This window comes from Ambystoma mexicanum, chromosome 5q (assembly GCF_040938575.1).
Source record: "Ambystoma mexicanum isolate Mex_15411 chromosome 5q, UKY_AmexF1_1, whole genome shotgun sequence".
Classification (NCBI taxonomy): Eukaryota; Metazoa; Chordata; class Amphibia; order Caudata; family Ambystomatidae; genus Ambystoma; species Ambystoma mexicanum.
Genome location: NC_090933.1, coordinates 683,006,332 through 683,026,465, shown reverse-complemented (window position 1 = coordinate 683,026,465; position 20,134 = coordinate 683,006,332). Strand labels below are relative to the sequence as shown.

At 48.1% G+C, this 20,134-nt stretch overlaps 1 non-coding gene across 1 annotated transcript; it reads left to right on the top strand.

Moving 5' to 3' along the window:
• The first annotated feature begins 19,586 nt into the window (after nt 1–19,586).
• LOC138499032 (small nucleolar RNA SNORA2/SNORA34 family) lies at nt 19,587–19,723 on the top strand. The gene has a single exon (XR_011279084.1). It is a non-coding gene; the product is annotated as a small nucleolar RNA SNORA2/SNORA34 family (small nucleolar RNA).
• Nucleotides 19,724–20,134: the final 411 nt, after the last annotated feature.

The window sequence follows — 20,134 nt, the reverse complement described above, 5'->3', positions numbered from 1 at the left end:
ATGGCCCTATTACCCCTCTTGTAAGTGGGCACTACAATAGCTTTAGACCAGAACTTGGAATTTAACAGGTCAATACCACATCAAACAAAATGAACAGAATTTGCAACCACAACTCAATCTGATTTTAATACTGCGTTGGATACACCATTCGGAGCAGCTGTCCTCGTGTTGGATGAGGCCCTATATAGATCAAATTGCCAGCCTCAGGTGCCATAAGGTATCTGCCAGTTCGGTTTTACGCCTGGACCATCTGTAAACTCATTGGTGCCTTCAGGTATAGGATTGCTTTGAAGATGTCCTTGCGAAGAGTTCAGACATTTATGGGATCTGATAATTCGCATGGAGTCATGCTGGAGTAAAATATCTAGCATGTTGGGCCCCTCCTTATGCTCTTGAATGAATTTATAACCCCTCATCCAATTAGGTCAATTTTAGTTTCACTTTGACCACATATGTTACTGGGCTATAGCGACAATTTCTTAATCGAAGACCCTTTCGCACGTCCCTCCTTTATTTATTTTTTATTTTTTTAGGAGGGTCAAAGAAGATTTCTTTCCCCGTTGGTTACAGTTAAATCTTTCTAGAAATGCTTGAAATGAGTCTGGTTTGATGTCTCTTTTGTTACAATGTGAAATCAGAAACAGCCTTATTATATTTGGCCATTTACAATATGTCTAGAAATCCTATTCCCTCTCTGGTTCGCAACTAAGTTCGTGAGCCAGGATAGACGGGTATGAGGTACTTCATGTGATCACTTAACATTTCCTCACAATGGAAGAACAAGGCCGTCAAGACGGCGAATTAGTCCAGGAATGAGGACTTCTGACCTGATCTCCACCTGTTCTTGGGCAAAGCGTCCCCATATACACATTGTTCATAATTTTCAAACTCCCATGTTACAAAATGTTCCGCCCATGGTCTACCATAGACTAGTGATCTGTGATTTTAAAGCCTGCTTCTGCCAGACTTCCCGTTTCCCTCAATGATTGATAAGCAATCAGCATTTAGATCCCATGCCACCATAACATCGGTCTCATTACTGTCACAAAAGAGCTTCTCACAGGAGGCACCCAAATTCCTCAAAATATTTTCAGCACAACTTGATTGCTATACAAATTCACTAACTGGACAGACCTTCAGGATGGTAACTGATTCCAGCAGCATGGTATTTTTACCACTAATACTATGCCCCTGGGGCTCCCCCCGTTACCCACACCTTGGTGGACACTTTGCAGGTCATATCCCAATGATCTTTTATTTCATGGCCACCACAATTCTTGATTTGAAATCCAGCTGCACGTGGTGGGAAATGCACGGTCGATGTCTCTTGAGCATAGCAATCTCAACTGTTGCATCTCGTGGACAAGGATAATCTCATTACGTCTATTGAGCAATATCCTGCACTTTCCACCTTCTAATCTTTCCTAAAGTAGTCTTGTGGAGGACTGCTGTTCTCTCCCACTATCATGTTTTCTGGCCTCGTTGGAGGCGCCTTGGCGGGGTGTCCGATTTTCCTCCTCCTGGCGGCGAGTGCCGCAGCTCTGTTGTCTTTTCTTATTCCTGCAATCCATCACACACCTCGGTTTGCACGCTGCACAAAGGGCCAGGCTCCTTTTTAGATGCTTCCCAAATCCGCCCTAGAGTTGAGACAGCCCAGATGACTCTTGGCTCGCAATTTTTCTCATTAAAGATGGTACATTTGGGGCAGTGGTATTAGGTCTCGCAACCTTCTGGATTGCATTTGCGTTCACTAATCTGTTCAAAATCACATTGGAGACCCATGTTCCTTTTTCCAGGAACAGTATTATTCATGGGGGGAAAAACGGTGGGTATACTCCCCGAGTTTGCGTGGAGAAGGCTGCTCTGTATTGGTGATTAATTTCACTGCTAGTGCGAAACGAAGCCCTGCTATTCTTAACCGGGCTAGCCAGCCTCTCTCTCGTGGATTTTGGTGTTGGTCTTCGGGCTCCACCCCCGTGAATGTTCGTCAGAGTGGAGAGACACATTCCTAGTTGCTACTCTAGGGCCTAAGCAATTCTCCAAAATCTCATCTGAGCCATGCCTGACTGTATGCCAAACTTTTCTTGCAGGGTGCGTGCTTAGAGCTCATCCCTTGAATAGGGCCTTGGGTGCCCCTCCTCTGCGAACTCCGGCGTTTATCTTCTCAATAGTCAGTCGTAAGTTTATGGTTGGAATTTTCTGGCCGTATAGTACCAAACTGTGTCCTGATCCAGATCCTGATTTTGTTTCTCGATCCTGGGCACTTGAAAGTGAGGCTTTTATGGGGGGGGGGGGGGATCTTTTGTTTTCCCAAATATCGAGTAGGCCTTTGGTAGAGCAGCTTCTTTCTCCCTTCTGAAGTCATTATGTGGCTCACCAGTGACCTTATTGTGATTATGGGAATTTGATGAACATGTTCTTAATCTATTGTGGTGGTAATCAGTACTGCAAGTGGGAGAATAATCTCTACTTGATTTTTAAATGTGGACTCCCGATCAGCACTTGCTGCCTCCTCTGTGAGGTGGATATTTCTCAAGAATGTTCTCCAGTTAGTTTTAATTTATTTCCTTTTTCCTATCATGGAAGGGTTATCTCCACAAATTGCTGCAGTTGGTTCCACAGCTGCCCTGCTGATACTACATTTCCAACAGTCAGTGGCGAGGGGTTGGTTGGAGGTACATTGCTGTTCTGACCAACTACCACCTTTAACTTTGATACAGAATTACAGATTGACTTATGCGTTATTTTGATTTCACTAAGCTGTGGTTAATTCTAATTGGATGTTGTCTTAAAGTGAAGCGCAAGAACTTGGTTGCCAAATTTAGAGCTGAAATCTCTGTAGATGAGTCAAATCTGTTTATCGCAGTCATGAAGCGTGTGATGCAAAGTTTGCTGTTGATGCAAGATTGACTCAGCTTGGATCTCGTTGTCACCCTCAACTACTATTAAGAAGTTCTGTTAAAAAGGACAGATGGTTGTCAAGTCCTTAGTTCAGAGGTATTCCCATCTATTATAGTCACTGGGGACATTCTCTGGTGGTCTGTCTGGGGGCCCAACTGAAGCCGAGACTAATCACTAATGATATCTGAAAGCACTGTCATTTCATTACCTCCCATTCTTGTCGTGGCCAGTAAAGTTAAATCTGTAGTTTTGGGGCCCAACTTTTGGAGGTTTTCTCATCGTGCTCAATCGTGGAACCCTCTGTTTTTACCCTTTGGCTGGCCTTTTTTAGGCATGCCCCTGAGCACCTTTTAACAAAATGTCGAAGTAAGCCTTTCTCTCTGTGAGGTCGCCATCAAATCTAAAATTACGGCCTCAAAGATCGTATTTCCTAATTGGGGTGGGGCGTGGGGGGGAGCACTTTCAGTCACATGAACAGGGCCCTCTGCTTCACAAAGTAGTTTTTCCAGTGAGACCTTGTTGTTAGCCACCTTCTCAAATGTGCCTTCCACATTGCAGGCCAATGCATGCCCAAAAGCTTCCTTTGGATTTGGTGTGATCCTATTGGTTGCCTCTGGTCCTGTCTGGAATGGTAGGATTGGGCAAAGAATGTCTCATTACCTTAGATAATGATACTGTCTTTAAAATTCATCAGGTTCTGTGGACAACACTGGGCTTCTAGCAACCTCATCTGTACTAATAGGGGTGAAGTTGACCACCTTGCTTTATTTGCTATGCTCGTTTTCAACTGTATGCAACTTCGTACTTGGTGAAAGGAAAAGCGCTTCGTTATTGGAGAGCCCATTTATTTATTGCATGCATTCCAATGGGCTCTTGTTCTGTTCTAATCGGAGAGGTCACTTGCCTATCAATGGTTTGAGGCAATAGTCTGTTTCACACACGTTGGCCATTTACAGATGATGCGCATAGGCTCAACCAGCATTCTGTAAAAACATTGCTGTTTCCAGGTTTGTTAGTTGACTCTGAAGAGAACAAACGCTCCCTGTCATGCTGGGAGTTCTCGGGTACACTAGTGCTTAAACCAACTGGTTCCCAGTCGCTGTACTATTCTTTGGTAACAGCCTTGTATTTTGTGAGCAAGTTAATGATGTATTTTTGCTCCTGCCGGCAGCGGGCTGTATGCATGATCTGGCGGGCGAATGCGCCGACGAAGTAGGCATGGCGGGCGCCGCCATTTAGTGGGGGTTGCCCAGCCAACCTCTTCCCCCCCCCCTCCCCCACCCCCCTTTCCTGGAATATGGGGGGGCGGGCCCAGATGAAGAATGCCCGCCCCCTGTAAGTGGGTGGAACCTCCAACGGCGGGAAGCTGGGCGGGAAACCTAGGGAGCAGTGTTGCCATGTCCGCTTATTATAAGCGACTTTGGGCTTGTTTTTGCCCAAAGTCGCCTATAATATTTGCAGGTCGCTTGTCGCGGTTTTTGTCCGCGTTTTCCCTTAACTGTGTGCTTATTTTCCGCTTGTTTACCCGTCCCTGTTTGACTTTGCCCCGTTTACAAAAAAGGAAAAAAAAGTTTGAAAGGCTAACACCCTGTTTTATCCGCCCTGCGTCCCGCAACGCGGGGCGGCTCAATAAAAGCCCTGCCCCCGCGGACGGGGAGCAGTTCCGGGCACAGTAACGAACAGTGGCGTGTCTCATTTCGCTCCCACTGGAGCTGCGCCACTGCGGCCTTCTGACAAGGCCCTGCACGCTCTGTCTCCCCTCGTGCCGAGGCGCGGAGGCAGGACATAACACACCCCGTCCTCTGATAACCAGTTAAGCACTCACGATGAGGCTCAGGCTGATTGCTTTTCTAATGCGAAGCCCCATGCAGCGTTCTGGAAGGGGCTGTCTGCAGCCACTTAATGACCTGCAAGTACTCCTTTCTTTTAGTACCAGCTCTCCCATTGTAGGTTGTGTGGAGGCATTTTGCCTTGATGGGCTCTCTATATATGAGAGACCCTTTGAAAGCACATTACCTAGCCAAGAGGTAAACACAGGGTATTTACAGCAACATGTAGTTTAATCATGATGGAAACAAGCATTGGCAATGACAATAGTTTGGGGTTTTCTATAGGCATGGGAAAGGCCCTTGGTAGACAGTGCTGTCTTTAGTTGTATGAATGGTAGCAGGTGCAAAATGGTGCAAGTACCTCTGCATCTAATGGCAGTGCCTGGCAAATGCCTGATACGTTTACAAAATCCAAAAACTGTTTACAGGACTTCACTGGAGGACGCACACAGTCGTTTTAACTTGATTGGCTGATTGAAGACATTTCTATTACACCAGTAGCATTTACAGCTCAAATTAAATCATTGTTCAGTGCAAAGTTTAATGTTAAGCAGACCCTCCAGAAAATTGCGGCATGAAATGGAAAATATTGCGGCACAAAAAAGAAAAAAATTGCGGCACCCAAATGCGTTTTTTGCGGCATTTTCTAACGTTGAAAAAGATATCATTTAACATCTTTTTTATCCTAAAACCAAGTAATTGCAAGGCTTTTGTTAGTGAGGAACAAAATGTGTTCTGTCTGGCTGCGCTCTGTAGGACAGCCAGGTCGAGTCACCACAGCCTAACATTTTGGATTGTGGTGGGGGAAGGGGTATACAGCCTGATGAGCTCCAAGGAAATGGTGCTGTGCCACTACTTCCAGCAGACAAGTGGAAAGCAAATAAACAGATAGGCTTGAATTCAAAAGTGTAACCCTGGTTGAAGCCCATAGGTTTGCTTTTCGCTTGTCCTATGACCCCAGGAGAGAGGGGGAACAACTCTACACTTCTCCATGGAAGGAATCCATGAGGCCAAGACACAGGGGCAATGCAGTGGCAGTAACTGCAAGCCCATAATACCTAGCCAAACAATGAACTCTCTTGGGTGGTCATAATTCCTTGGTTATGCCACCCACACATGGTGACTAAACACACCCACAAACAGAAATGAAACATCACAACACTACCAGGGGTCAAGTCCTACAAATTAAAGTGGGGGAGGGAACTCATTAACAAATGCAATGGCATGTGATGTCATCAGAAATTAGCATATCAAGGTGAAATATGCATATATCATTAAATTGGCTTTGCATAACCACCAAAATTGCACAGGACGAATGGCATTTGCCTTTCATAAATTTTAACACCCAATTTTGTGCGTAATCGGTGTCATACAGCCCAGCCTTGATTCAAGGCTGGGCTGCATGATACAAACGCTCGTAGCTGTATTCGTTTCAAATTGCTTTACAATTATTGTAAAGCATTTTGAAACAAATACAGCTACGAGAGTCTTCAATTGGCATCATGCAGCCCAGCCTTGATTCAAGGCTGGGCTGCATGATACAAACGCTCGTAGCTGTATTCGTTTTCAAATTGCTTTACAATTGGTATCATGCAGCCCATGATACCAATTGTAAAGCAATTTGAAATTAATACAGCTACGAGAGTCTTCAATTGGTATCATGCAGCCCAGCCTTAAGGCTGGGCTGCATGATACCAATTGTAGACGAGCGTCAGGAAGCATTAAGTTTATGCTTTCTTTTCCACGCTCGACAGGACAGTAATTTACTTTCCTGTCGAGCGCCGGGAATGAAAACAGTCCAGTGGCCTCTTTGGGTGCTCTGAGTTGGGGGCAGATGAGTGGACAGGCCAGTGCTTACCTGGCTAGCTTCACCAACTGTCAGCTTGGGCACTCAATGAGCCTTGGAGGTGCCTGGGGTCACAGCCAAATGCTGTGCATCTCCCAGGCCTGCGTGACCCTCCCCCAATCCTGGGCCTGCAACGCAGAGCCGAGGTGTTAACCCTCAAGCTGCTGCAATCAGCAGCCAGCTGTGTTCGCTCTAAATCATTAAATGAGCGCGAACAAAGACACACTAAGCTAACGTGTCTTTTTTGCGCTCATTTAATGATTTATAGCGGCAATTGCGGGAAATGGCAAATTTTGCGATTTTTTTTTTTTTTTTTTTTTTTTTTTTTTTTTTTTTTTTTGCAAATCGCAAAATCGCCATAAGGTGGATGGTCTGGTTAAGGCTTCATTAAAGAGAGCTCAGAGTTCCCATGAGAAGGTGTTTTGGGGGGAGAGGGGCAAGAACAGGGTTGAGGATTAGCATGGCAATGGGATGTCAGTGGGTGGGCTAGTGATTTACTAGAGGAGCAAGTCATGAGGGAGCCAGTGACCAGAGGGGTGATGGACTATATGGTGAGCGACGAATCAAGGACCAGAGCAGCCAAGGATCCAAAAAGCCAATGATGTGCATTTATAAGTCACACATATACAAGAAATTAAAATAGACACCAATTGTTGGAAAACAATTTTAATAAATGTTTTTTGGTAACATATTATGTTTGTCCTCTCTGTATGTATTCTTTGCGTTATAGTTATTTTTCAACTTCTGAGACCTTTCCAACTTTTTTTGCGTTGCGCTTGTTTTTTCAGCTTATTTGGTTGGGAGGCAGTTTGTTTTGGGCTTGTTTTTAAAGGAGCATTCAGCTTATTTTTTCCTTCTGACCTGGCAACACTGCTAGGGAGAGGGACCCCTTTATGAAACGACGGACAACTTCCCGGACGGACAACTTCCCGGACGTAGGACGTGTCTTTTTGGAATTGGTCTGGTGTTCGTGTTCGAGGACGTGTCTGGTGATCCACAGGAAGGCGACTGGTCGGTTTCAGGAAGGTCGGACTAGGAGTCGGGTTATTGGGACCGGTACTGGCTATCCTGCTTCAGGAGTTCCAGCGGCAGCTGTTGTCGGTTCCCGCCGGGCGACAAAAGGTAATTTAATCCGTAAGGTTTTCACTTCAGCGGCCGGCGGTTGTGGGGCGTCGTGTGCGTGTATGGGCTCGTTACGGGGGCTATCCAGGATCACCCATGGTAGGGGCCCAGCATGCAGTAGGAACGATACGAAGCGAGCATGGGGACGGCCAGTGGTTTATCATGGGCGACACGCGCACCCAAGTCGCATCGTAGTGGGGAAAGCACTCGTCGGGAATGGTTTTCAGCGCTGACATTAAACGAAATCCAAGGAGGAAGGGGCAATGCAACCAGGGCGGCCAGGGGAGAGGAGAGGCTCTACGGTAGGGGAGCGGGGGTCATCACTACACTGCGTGTCTAATGGTGGCGGGGGGGGGGATTGCACATTAGAAAACGGGCCGATAGTTGGGGTGGATGGAAGTATGCAAATTGTTTTGGTTGTCGGTCCTGAGGGTTATTTCAAGCACAGGGGGCACGTTTTAATTAAGAAGTGGATTTGAGAAGTAGAGATTCGGTGGCTCATGGCCGCCACGCCGTGACTGAGCGGCCTTAGGTTGGGTCCCGTTCGGCCCTACCCGCCCTTGTTGTTGCTAGCACGTTTGTGAAATGGGGTTTTAGTGGCTCAGGGGCAACTTCAGAGCACCCCGGATTCACTGACATGCATACTACAGTGAACTCCCATGCCGTGTTGCATGTGCTGGGAAACTACAAGTCACAGAATGCCGTCAGGATATTTGTAGTCGCTAGGTTTTCACATTGACTGCCGCGCCGCATGTGAATTTGCTGGGGCATGCATCAAGGTGAGGGTATCGAATTGTGGGTGTCGCCCGAACAAAAACGGCAACATTTTATTTGATAATGGCAGAGCACTGAAGTTGTGGAAGGCAATGTGAGTGAATATTGATAATTATTATGGTTCATTGGTCGCAAAAGGGCGCAATATTATATGTTTCGTCATCACTGGGCACAGTGCTGCAGGGATTTTCGGTATTGCACTATGCAATGTACCGGGATTTGCACGCTTCTGCTGAGTGCGTTTATTTCTGGCCGATGGGTCGGAATTTTGAGTAGGCCGGGGTGGCACAGAGGGCACGCGGCTGAAGAGGCAGGACGGCTGCAGCTGCCAGTTGTGGTACAAATTGTGCAAATCCTCTTTATTTCACCCTGCACGTTTAAGGAAGTTTTAACGCGCCTATACACAAGTGTTTCAAGGCACAATGTTTAAGTGTAGGAGGCGTTTATCACACATAGATCAACCAGGAGGTAACGGGCTGGCGGTGTCGCTGAGCATACATTGGGCTCCTTTAGCATGGTAGGGTGGGGGGGGGGGGGGCGGGTCACAGGGCGCAGGTATGCAATACAGTCAACGGAGCACCGAGGGCGCCAGGAGACGACAAATATTTCTCGGGTCAGTGGAAATTTCACAAAAGATTGTGGGTCTACGGGAAGGATGCGCGTGGGGGTGGGGGGGGGGGAGTTTAGAGTACAAGGGCCTGGGGTGCAGGTTTTGGCAGGAAGGACTGACTAACAGTGACCGTGAAGCATCATCTTGCGAAGTTTTCACGGGGCTTAGATGGGCCACCGCATGTAATTAAAATGAAACCCGGCAGACCCCGGGGCTGGTTTGGCGCGGGTGAGCGCCTTAGGTGTGGTCGAATCTGTAAGGGCCGCCGCGCAACATTGGGGCATGGGGCGGTCGCCGTGCAGCCTTATTGATCAACAGCCATGGTAATGTCACGGCGCGCTGGCCGTATATATGCAGGGTTTCGGAGATCAGGAATGGCTAAATACATGTCTGTGGTTCGGGGCGGTCCTTTTGCAATTGTCATTCGGTTGAATGCCATTGTTTTGGCTGTGGATCGTTGCTATTCCAGGCGGTGTAGACCTCTAGCGTAGAATCAAGTTAACCTAGTTACAGTGCCCTGGGCTGATATCTCAGAAGCGGGTATAGAATACACAACTGATTTTCAGTAGGGGGTACACCTTTAGGGGCAGGAAGAGTACAGCGGTGGGGGGCACGGCATGTTGGGCGCGCTGGTTTTGCGCCGCAAGGGTGGCGCCGCTATTAGGCCACAGCACAGGCTATTGGGCGCAACCCAGGAAGAGGTGTGGGATATTGGGTAATGGGCTGGGCAGAGCAACGTCCGGGTTGGGTAGTGGGATATTTGTGGGGCGTTTCCTCTCCCTTGGTCACGCCTGTCGGGGGGGGGGGTCACGGTGGGGGCTCATTCGTATTCGCCCGACAGTATATTGCTGGCGCACCCTCCATACTAAGGGTTAATTGAGGACGGAGCGGCCAGCGATAGTCTAGGATTTGACTAGGTGCCTGCAATGTAATGACAGGTTATTTATAACGCGCCTAATAGATCGAGCTTGTGGTTCTCTGCGTTGTTTTGCTTCCAAGGCGAGCACGTTGTCCATGAGTTTATCCTCTCGAGACTTGGTTGATATAGGGGGGTACGAAGAAGCCTCAGTCCCCACTAGTTCGCTTGGGAATGCTTTGTCCGCCGTGAAGGCATCAGCTTAAATTAACCTCGCCCATTGCAAGGCACATGTCTGGGTCCATACATACCGAAATCTGGTGAAAGCGCCACATGACACACAGGGTTTTCCATGGGTGGCAGGGATCTCTGATGTGACTGTGCGCTGTTGCGGCCTCCCTGTGCCCGGCTCGCATTCATGCCTAGCACACATTGGGCTTGGAGGAGGTAAAAGCGAGGGCGCTTTTCATCCGCCTGGAGTAACAATTAATCGGGGGAGGAACATCCTGGCAGCCACGTGCGCGCAAAATCAATGGACTCGAGATCTGAGGAAGAATAGGTTTCAGCCAAGGCAGCACCAAGCCATGAACTTCAACCGTGTCGGGGTCAAGATGGAGATCACATGTTACCCTTTAGAAATTGTAGGCCACCTGCAAGCGGGACGCATGTGAATTATTGCCACTTTTGAACTAACTCCCAGCTTATACCTGGTCATAAAGTTCCCTGCTAACTTACAACAATGGGGTATTGCATTGAGTAACGTACAAACTTGATAAGGAATTTCTGTCGGTCGGCATGGCATTGAGCAACGTGCAAACCTGACATGGAATTTCTGTGGGTCGGCAGCGTGTGGTGGGGGGAGGCATTCAGGGGCCAAACAAAATGCAGTTAACAAGAGGTCATGCACTACAAAGGCGGTAGTACGACACTAGTGACACAAGCAACTGTTTTCATGCAGGTCATCATGTCGACGCTTGCAAATACCGCTAACGCAGGGCTCGACGTCGTAGAGCTCCTAATAGTAGAGGATGGGCAGACAGAGGAGGAACCCGTAGGATCGTCATCGGCAGGGTGTTTTATGGACGCCCAATCGTGGTCGGAATACGCAGTTCTGGCTGAAGCCATAGGGTGGCCGGCGGCCATAACCAGGATGGGTGTTCCATCAATGACCAAAGTCAATATAGCTCCAATGACCAACCCGGAAGCGGACAAAGCGAACTATGAAGTAACGAGCCCACTAGCGGGCAGATCTGCTGCCTCCAGGCGGCGGGCTCAGTCATCCCCGCTCGTAAAAGAACGGCAAAAACGAGCGGGGGGTCGCACCAAAAAAGAAAACGGAAAGGGACCTGGAGGAGGAGCTGGCCGCATTCAAGGCATGATTTGGGGCGTTGCCCGCAGGTGTGCCCAGCAGTTCCAAGCCACCGTTGCAAGTGCCACAATCGCCCAACCTCGCACTGAAAACCCTGGCCAAGTTGGTCACTCCCCTGATCAAGGAGGGGGGGCGTGGTGTGAACAAGGGGCGGGGCGCTGGAGGGGCAGTGGCGGAAGAGCAGTTGGATGGGGGACCAGCGAAAGTGGAGTCAGCTTTGTCGCCACCGGGGGACAGCCTCTGGACGCGGAAGGCTGGGCCAGATTCGTGGTATGAGCCAGGGCCGCAGGTTGGGCAACAGCGGTGGCCAGGATGGGGGTGGGGGGCGTAGCGGGAGAAGCAAGACCCAGGCGGCAGCCCCCTCCTCCACTCACTCTGGTTCCCCTGACCCCCTGTGGGGGGAGCCGAGCTAGACTGTTTTCCCAGCCGCTAAACCTAAGGTTGAGAAAAGAAGGCTGAAACGGGTCGGGTCACTGTTCAAGCGGCTGTTTGAGGGATCACGTATACAGAGGAAAGGATCCCTTGCAGATGACCGGGGGGGTAAGGGCCGAGAAGATGGCGAGGCCGCAAGAAAACATACAGGACTGGCTGACGGCATTCAGACTAATGGCACGGAGAATAGTTCAGAACGACCCGGGCCAGGTTTATACCATTACAGGAATTGCGTGGTGGAGGAGCACAAGAAGTGGGGAGGTAGCACTTGGCTGCTGAACGACCTAACGTTCAGGAGAAGAATGGAGAGTGCTCCCAATCTGAGATGGGAGCATAAGAGTGGAGGAGTTTGGGGCAGACCGAGAGGCGGACGTTTGCCTACATTAGAAGGTGCATTCAAACTGGTGGACAACGCTCAACCAGGTTGCAAGTGACCGGGGGATGTTCAGCCTTGGTACAAATAAAATCGGTTATCTCGCTTATGGTTCGTCAGTGATTTATACTGTGCAATCGCGCTTATTTCGCTACCACCAAACAGATATAGCCTGCGCACAGCGTGCATGGGTGGAGAAAGCAAGCAGCAAGGTACCACCAGAAAAATGTAGCCAAAGTAATGGGAAGTGGGCGAGGCAAGCTGTATTTGAGGTACGGTGCGCAGGAAGGATCTCTGGTTGGCGTTAACAAGGAGGGGCCAAGGGGGGTCTCAATGAAGAAGCGGAACATGGAGGTTTTTTTTTTTTTTTTGACCCCTCTCAACCCACCCCCCTCCCCTCACAGGTCGATCCCTTTAGCAAAGTACTGGCAGGCCCATGGGGGAATGCTCAGCCAACAGCTTAGATCATACGGCGCCCAAGAGTAGCAGACTCTGGGAAGGCCCTGGGGGGTAAAAAGGGGAGGGTTTAGGGGGCTTTGAAGCCATTCCAACCCCAAAATGCGGGGGGGGGGTGTAAAGGGAAATAAAGTCAAGGAAGGTCACAGCGGAGGTCTAAAAGGGAAGTCGGGGGGGGGGGGGGGAGTAGGGGTAAGAGCAAGAGGAAGGTATGGGGGCACAGGTAAAGTTGCCAAAAGCAAACGGGTGGGGGGGGGAAGAGTGTTGCAAGGATGCACAGAGGGGATGTGGGGGGTCAAAGGCGGGCTCAAAGGGTGACAGGAGGGAACAGGGGGGGTCACAAGAGCCCAGGAGGCGAAGGAGGGGAGGTAAGCTCAAGGCGGGGGGCTCAGGATCTCGGATGAGGGCCCCGGGGGAGGGTACTGGGAGTCTGGGATCTCCGCCTAAGCTCAGCCCGGGGTACAATAAGGGGAAAGGGGGACACACTGGGTCCAAAGCCTGGTTGGCCACGGGTAGAAGGGAGGGGTGTCGGTAACAGATGGGAGATCAGAGTAGAGTGGGATTCTGCTCCTGGGTAGCTGGACATCACAAAGTGATGGCTGTATAGGCAGGGACGTGATGGGTGGGCACAGGAAATGTGGTGCTTGTATAGTCACCTACGTATAGTTGGGCACCAGAGTGGCTGCCTGTCTAGCTAGTGTAGCGAGGCCCAGAATTTGGGACACCGGGAAGGGTGTCAGGTGGGGGGGTGGGTTTAGAAACGGGTATCTTAGACCAAGGGGGAAGCGTCAAAATAGAATGCAAGCAACAAATCAAGTCTCATGGCCACGGGTAGAGAGAAGCTGGTAGCAAGGGCCGGGCTCAACCCGAGGCGTCCTCCGGACGCTGGCGGCAAGGGTGGGGGGGGGGGGGGGGCGGCCCTACCTAGCAAGCCTCACACAGCGTAGAAGAACCTGTGGTGTGGTGAATTCACGGATCGCCTGTAAGATAACTCCTTGACTTTATACAAATAAAGCTGCTGTGGCATCAATATTTCAAACCTTACAAATTGTGTTTGTCTATCATTTTCAGTAAGTCGATTTTGCCAAATGCGGGTGGGGGGGTGGGGGATGGGCGGCCAAAACGGGCCGGCCAGACCGGGTCAGGTAACGGTGAGGGGGGGGGGCGAGGATATGGGGGGTGGCCTTTGGAGTAAGAGTCCTCCGATTATTTATTATTTGACGAAGGACCGCCTCAGCCCCCGGGCCACCGTCTTCTCCCATTGTGTTACTTTGTAGGCGCATCAGCAGTGGGCCCCCCTCCAGTTGCTTTTACAGAAAAGTCAACCGCACTAGGAATTTGAATATGTATAGCAGTGCACAGTTAGGCAGAGACGGTACCATTCTAAAGAGTTGTTCAGCATCCTCGAAGGGTCAGAGCTCCAACACCCACTTGGCGCCACTTAGCACGTGGAAGCTATTTGTTATGGTGGGCGTGCGAAATCGGGTCAGCTTTTCTGGCTGGGCTTGCAGAAGGATTTTTAAAGCAGCAGGCGATTTTTAATCCTCTGCCTTTTTTAACGCGTCAACAAGACCATAAAAACATGAACAAAGCAGAATGTCTACTAGCATGTTTGGCCATACCGGTCCGATAGCACAGGGAGTAGTGCGCTCGTTTTGACATTTGTGCGGAGCTTCAAATCCCCGCAGGGCCAACTCAGCTTTTCATCCTTCCGAGCTCGATAATTGAGCACCACACACCGTGGATAATAATAAGCAGCGCTCACATGCCTGTGGCTTCATAACACTATATAAATGCTAAATTATTATTGTTAGCAGAGCAACAGCAGCAACGCTCCTTCGGCACCGACAATGATTTAGCTATCACTGACTGCCACTGCAGAAGCCATTTAACATTACCTGTGTTTTTTTTAAATGCTGATGTTCCAATATTTGTGGTTGGGATGGTGGAGAATCTGAGGACGGTGTTTCCTGGCTTGTCCTTGTGGTTCCCTGCTGATCAGTCACGTTCTATGCAGCATTGCATGTTCACTACAGCCACTAGTACACTGCACGTGTTTACTGTGTAGCCACTAGCCAGAGCTAGATTTGTGTCCAATCTTTAGAATGTTCTTGCTGGTTCAATGATGACTTATCATTTGCCGTTTACCCATCTGCATGTCACCCTGATGACCACTTGTTTCTCTGAGAACCAGCAACATTTTTGTTGATTGAAATGTGATTTCTGGTGAGCGCTTGGTCTTGTACTTACCCTCTACATTTCTCTTGCAGATGTTTGTTCTGTTCAGCTGCATTTATTACCGTTCATAGCAATCCAGTGGGACATGCTACATAGTTCCAGGTAAATACATTTTATTGAAATAAGCCTGTATCTCTAAAAGAAAATGTAATCTAAAATGTGTTATTGCATTGCGATCTTCAGAGGGAGTAGGCACAGTGTTTTGAAACAACCTGAGCCTAGAGATGTTATCATCGGTCAATGGGACACATCCACGAGTCACTTTTTGTCTGTTTTAACTCTATCCCTATCAATTTGGTTACCACCCTATGGAAGGAGAATAGTGAAAATTGTTGCTCCTTAGAAACAACTGTGTATTGTTTTTGTTTTTTTGTCCTAGGGGATATTAGAAAAGCAAACCCTTGTACCTAGCCTAATAGGTCAATATTAGGTTCTGGTACTGACAGCATTGATGGAATTCACCCCTATGCACATTACATTATTAGAGATTTTCCTTAATCGGTATTCATTGTTGATTCCTGACATACTGCTAGTGATTACCTTAGGCTATCCTAACTGTCCAAGTAGTTGGGACATTGGGCCAAGACCTGTGAGGAGGCGGAGTGGGGGTGGTTCACAGGTTCAGTACACACTTAATCAATACACAATTAGAAAGTGTCTGCTTTACTCAAGCAGCAAAGGGAAAAATTGCTACGCTCAAAGGTAAGTAAACTTTGTCAAATGAAAGGTGTCACAATATATCCAGTGAGTAACTGTTCTATGTAGGAGTTCTCTAGTAGTGTCCCTTCTACAAAAGAAAAGGTAGTTACTGTATGCAAGACACCTAGGCTGGCGAATTCAAGCAGAGAACAATGGAGAACATTAGAAGCAGTTCCTATAGTTCGAAATACTCTGGAGGGCTTCCCTCCATTGGAAGATCGAGGGGCTCGACGATTAAGGATTGCACAAAGAAAAGACCAGCCAGCAGCACTGAAGTTAGGAGAGCAATTCCCTGGACAGAAAAACTGTTTGTGCATGTTGTTCAGCAACCAGAGATGGATTGACTTGTCACTTGTGCACGTGGAGCCCCAAGGCTCATGGGAAGAATCCTTCTCGATTCACTGATACCCACTTCTTTACAAGAGTAGTGGGCAGGTGAGTCGTCTGCAGGATTACCACCTAGTCCTTGGGCACTGTATTATTCTGAGGATCAGGTTGGCTTGTTGAGACCGCAAGGAAGAACAAATATTTGAGGTTAGTCACACTGAAGAGAACCAACCCGTGAATAACTGGGAGGAGAGTTAGGCGGTGCAGGTACTGGAACAAATGTATCACAAGCCCCTGGATCGCCCGAGTCGGAGATGGAACCAGGGCGCTTGCTCGAGGTCCTGTGATGAAGAGTCTGATTTGTTCAGCGGTGTCTGTCCTGGCAGTGAAGGGACAACCACTTCCGGATCTGCCAATGCACAGGCATGGTCTGGAGCTTCCGGGAGATGTGCTACAATTCTTTTTTTTCCCCCCACCCCCACAGGAGTGAAGCAATTAGTGTCGCTGTGGATTCCTTCTGGTCGTTCTGGAGCGCTTCGCAGTGCTTCTTCAGAGCATCTGATAATGCTGAGGCAATGCTTCGGTCCGTCCTCAAGCAGCAGGCATTCCCGAGTGCATGTACACAGTTGGTTACAAGATAAGCGGTTGGGTGCTGTTCATGGGAACAAAAGCAGACCATATCTACACAACCAGAATCATTGCAACCAAGGAATGGTTGGCTGATGGCAGACCATCCTTCCAAGCACACCCATGCGTTCTGGAAGTGTCACATGGATTAAAAGGTAAGGGCTCTCCACGGTTGGTGAGCCTTTAGAATAAGCCTGGCAGGTTGAACAACCCAGCAAAAAAGTACAGGAGGGGGCTACCACATGTTGTAAACAATTAGCCAAGCACTGCTTGGCATTCACACCGGTCACCATTTCTTATATGGCAAAAGGGTATTTTCACTTGCCAACGGCTAGTTTTGAGTACATGTTTTTGAGTCCTGCTATAGGTCTTGATGCCAATTGACTGAATTATGCAAAAGAGTATTTACAATGTTTTCTTTTAAACTATAGCTACCGATTGGTATGAGCTGCAAATCATGGCTTGAAAGATGCACTCATTAGTTTGCCCAGCCCCAAGGAACTGTTGTCAAACTATTTCAGAGAATCCTGTACCGTGAACAGGGCTCTGTAGATGGTGTTCTGGTATTCATGATTGCCAATTTGCCGTTTACCCATCTGATGGTTTATGGTGAGACTTTAAAAATCTGAGATGCTGGAAAGTCATCAGTCCTGTGCAGTAATTTGACTGCAAAATGTAAGTGTGTAGTGTGTGACACTTTGTTTTGTTTGACAGTGAGAAGCCTCCAGGTTGAAACTACTCCAGTTTCCTCGGCATGAGCCATCCTCTTGCAGTTGGAAGGTAAATTAAATATATACTACTTTTTGGCATGTTGGGGACTAACCAGATTTACAAACCAACTTTGGGTGGAACTCTGCACCCCTTAATTACTGTATAGCATTTTATGGACACTAATCTGAGGAGACTTTTTAATTGGTCTCTGATGTGTGCCCTCTATTTAAACAACCACGGGCAGTCCACAAATTACTAGGTTACCATGAAACACAACCAGTGCCATTTTTAGGTCAATATTACATCATAGTACAGATCAATCCCAAATTACCACCAACTTTGAACACTAGACCCAAAGGCTGGATGGAGAGCTGGCCCTCACAGCCCATCCACTCACCCCAGCCACCTCCCCCCGCTCTCAGTTGGGCAACTGCATCATGGCATTAACTCTGCCTACCCTTAGCACTGTGACACTCTACGTTCTTCCTCTCCCCAAACACCTCACAGGGAAACAGAGTTTTGTGCACAGAAAGCATGTTTGCAGCCAAAGGCCTAGGTTGGCAACGTTGTAAGCCACATAGCATTTTATTGGATAGGAACGATTCTTTGAATTGTGAAAAAGATGAACGTCCTCTGCACACCTTCTTCGGGACCTGGGTGTGGTGAAAAGCCACCCCATTCATAATTGTCCTCTCATTCTTCCAAACCTGCACAAGACAACGTGCATGAAAAGCACTTACCACCTATAGGGATGGTAGAACTGGCAAAAAGTCCAGATGGGAAGTCTGAGGAACCCCCACAGAAGAGTCTGAGGCTTGGACAAGGATGGCTGCAGTGACTTGCAGTCGCCGACCTAATTGCGGTACAAAGCGCACAGAAGATACTTCACACCTGGTACCAGGAGACTCGAGTGGGAAGGACCAGCGTTTGGCTTGGGGTCCGAGAACCTGGCCTGGAGATACCCAACCACGACGCTGGTTGTGGAAACTGCCTAGGAAGTGCTGGGGCAGATGTAGGTTTCAGGTTCAGCATTGTCTGGCTAGACACAGTGGCTGGACTTTGCACCTATGCAAATGATGCATGATGGAGGCCACCACAGCAGTGAAATGGCAAGTGAAGGGGACCCGCAAAGATCACCTAACGCTCTGAGAAGGCAAAGGGTGCTGCCAGACCGCAGAGGCCGAGCAATGTGCACTGAGGGGAGAGCAAAGAAAAGGCTCCTGCAGTGGATTTTATAAGCCTAACCTGAGAAGATCACCAGTAGCCGATACCCTGCAGATCGCCTTGGAGCACCACCATACCATAAGATAACTAGCATAAAATGGATATTAAACCAGGGTAAGCAACGGAATGATAGTTATTTTGTGGCACAATTCCCTTCATGGGATTCTCTGGACGCACTTTGTGGCTCCTTTTAAACTATTTACTTTTTTCTCTGGCCTTTTACAGAGTCCCCTGCCACTGCATCCCTTTTTCCTGATGTGCTTTCCTAGTAGCACATGCCTTACTTGCCCAATTTTGGTCCCAGGGTAGGTTTCAGCTTTTCTGTATAGGAACACCTGCACTATTGGAATCCTTCAGATGATAGATCATCAACAGTAAAGTACGCTGGTGAGTTTCACTGCCACACATCATGAACGTGCCCGTCAGAAAATTGTGCTACCATAAAAATCAATAGATGCACAGTAGACACATTTTTGCCCTCTCAAGCTACGAGGGCCTGATAAAGTTGCTGCTGCACTGAAATTGGTTGAAATGACACCTCACAAAATATTGAGGTTAGAAGAGCTTTAAGTTTATAATTCTCCAAGTTAGCCTTTCTAAATAATTTGAAGTATTGGTGTAAATAAGCCAGTTGAAACCAATATATAGTCTGTAGGGCTGGGCTCTGTCATCTCAAGTCGGCACATCTGACGTTTTGGGCCGGTCTCGCCGTCCACAAATGGTGTGCCGTAAACAAAATGGACGGCAGAGTGGTTACCTCTCTGCCTTGTTTACAGATCTGCCTGGGGACAAATTCCGTTGGTGACGGTGCACGGTTTAAATACCTTTAACATAACCCCAATGGCTTTGAACTGGCAATGTGGTAAAAATGACTTCACTACCCTGTGAAGCAAAAACTAAATAACAGCAGCCACCACCCTGCTCCACATGTCAACTTGTAGGGTGATGCAATCATCCTGGGAGACAAATGAAGTACTAAAAAATAAAGAGGGAGATAACAAAAAAGAAAAATAATAATAAATAAAAGCACCCCTGCCATGGTAACCTGTGAGCAACTAGGACATCAAAGAAGGGTTGGAGCGACAAGACTACTTTGGTAGAAGTCCCTCTGCACAAAAAGGAAGCCAAGAAACTTGAAAGCCAGCAGCAAAATGTTTTAGGGGCCCCTGACATCACTGCATGCCTTTTCTATATGGCCCTTAATCGAGGCCTTTGGTCTGCTGTAGCCATTGGTTTCAAACAGGTGCCTAGAGTAATTCCTCTTCCTCTGGTCTGTTGGATGCTCCATTACCACATCTTGGGCAGCCAATTCAATTGGAAGGGACATAAAATTTTATTACGGTTAACTCAAGTTGCAGGTCTTGAAAATGAGGGTATTGTGTATCTTATGTTTTGGTGAGGTTGTAGATGCTCTGTATGAATGCTGATCGCTTGCTCCTGGAAATGAGATGGATTAACCATATAAATATATTTTTGGATTAACTATATTGCAGCCAAAAGAGAATAAATGAGAAATGTGATCAGATGTTGGACTGCTGGGCTCAATTGTACATGTCTTTTAATGCTAAAAGTCGGCTTCTCCTGCCTTTTCAACCAGTTTGGTTTGCATTGCCTGCACAGCCAGAAATGGCATTCTTCAAGAAATGCTGTTGTATTTGTTAGGACAGTTTTTCTGAAGTCCACTAAGGGTTTAGTAAAACCATACAACTGAGACTGTTCAAAACTACACTCTATATAAGG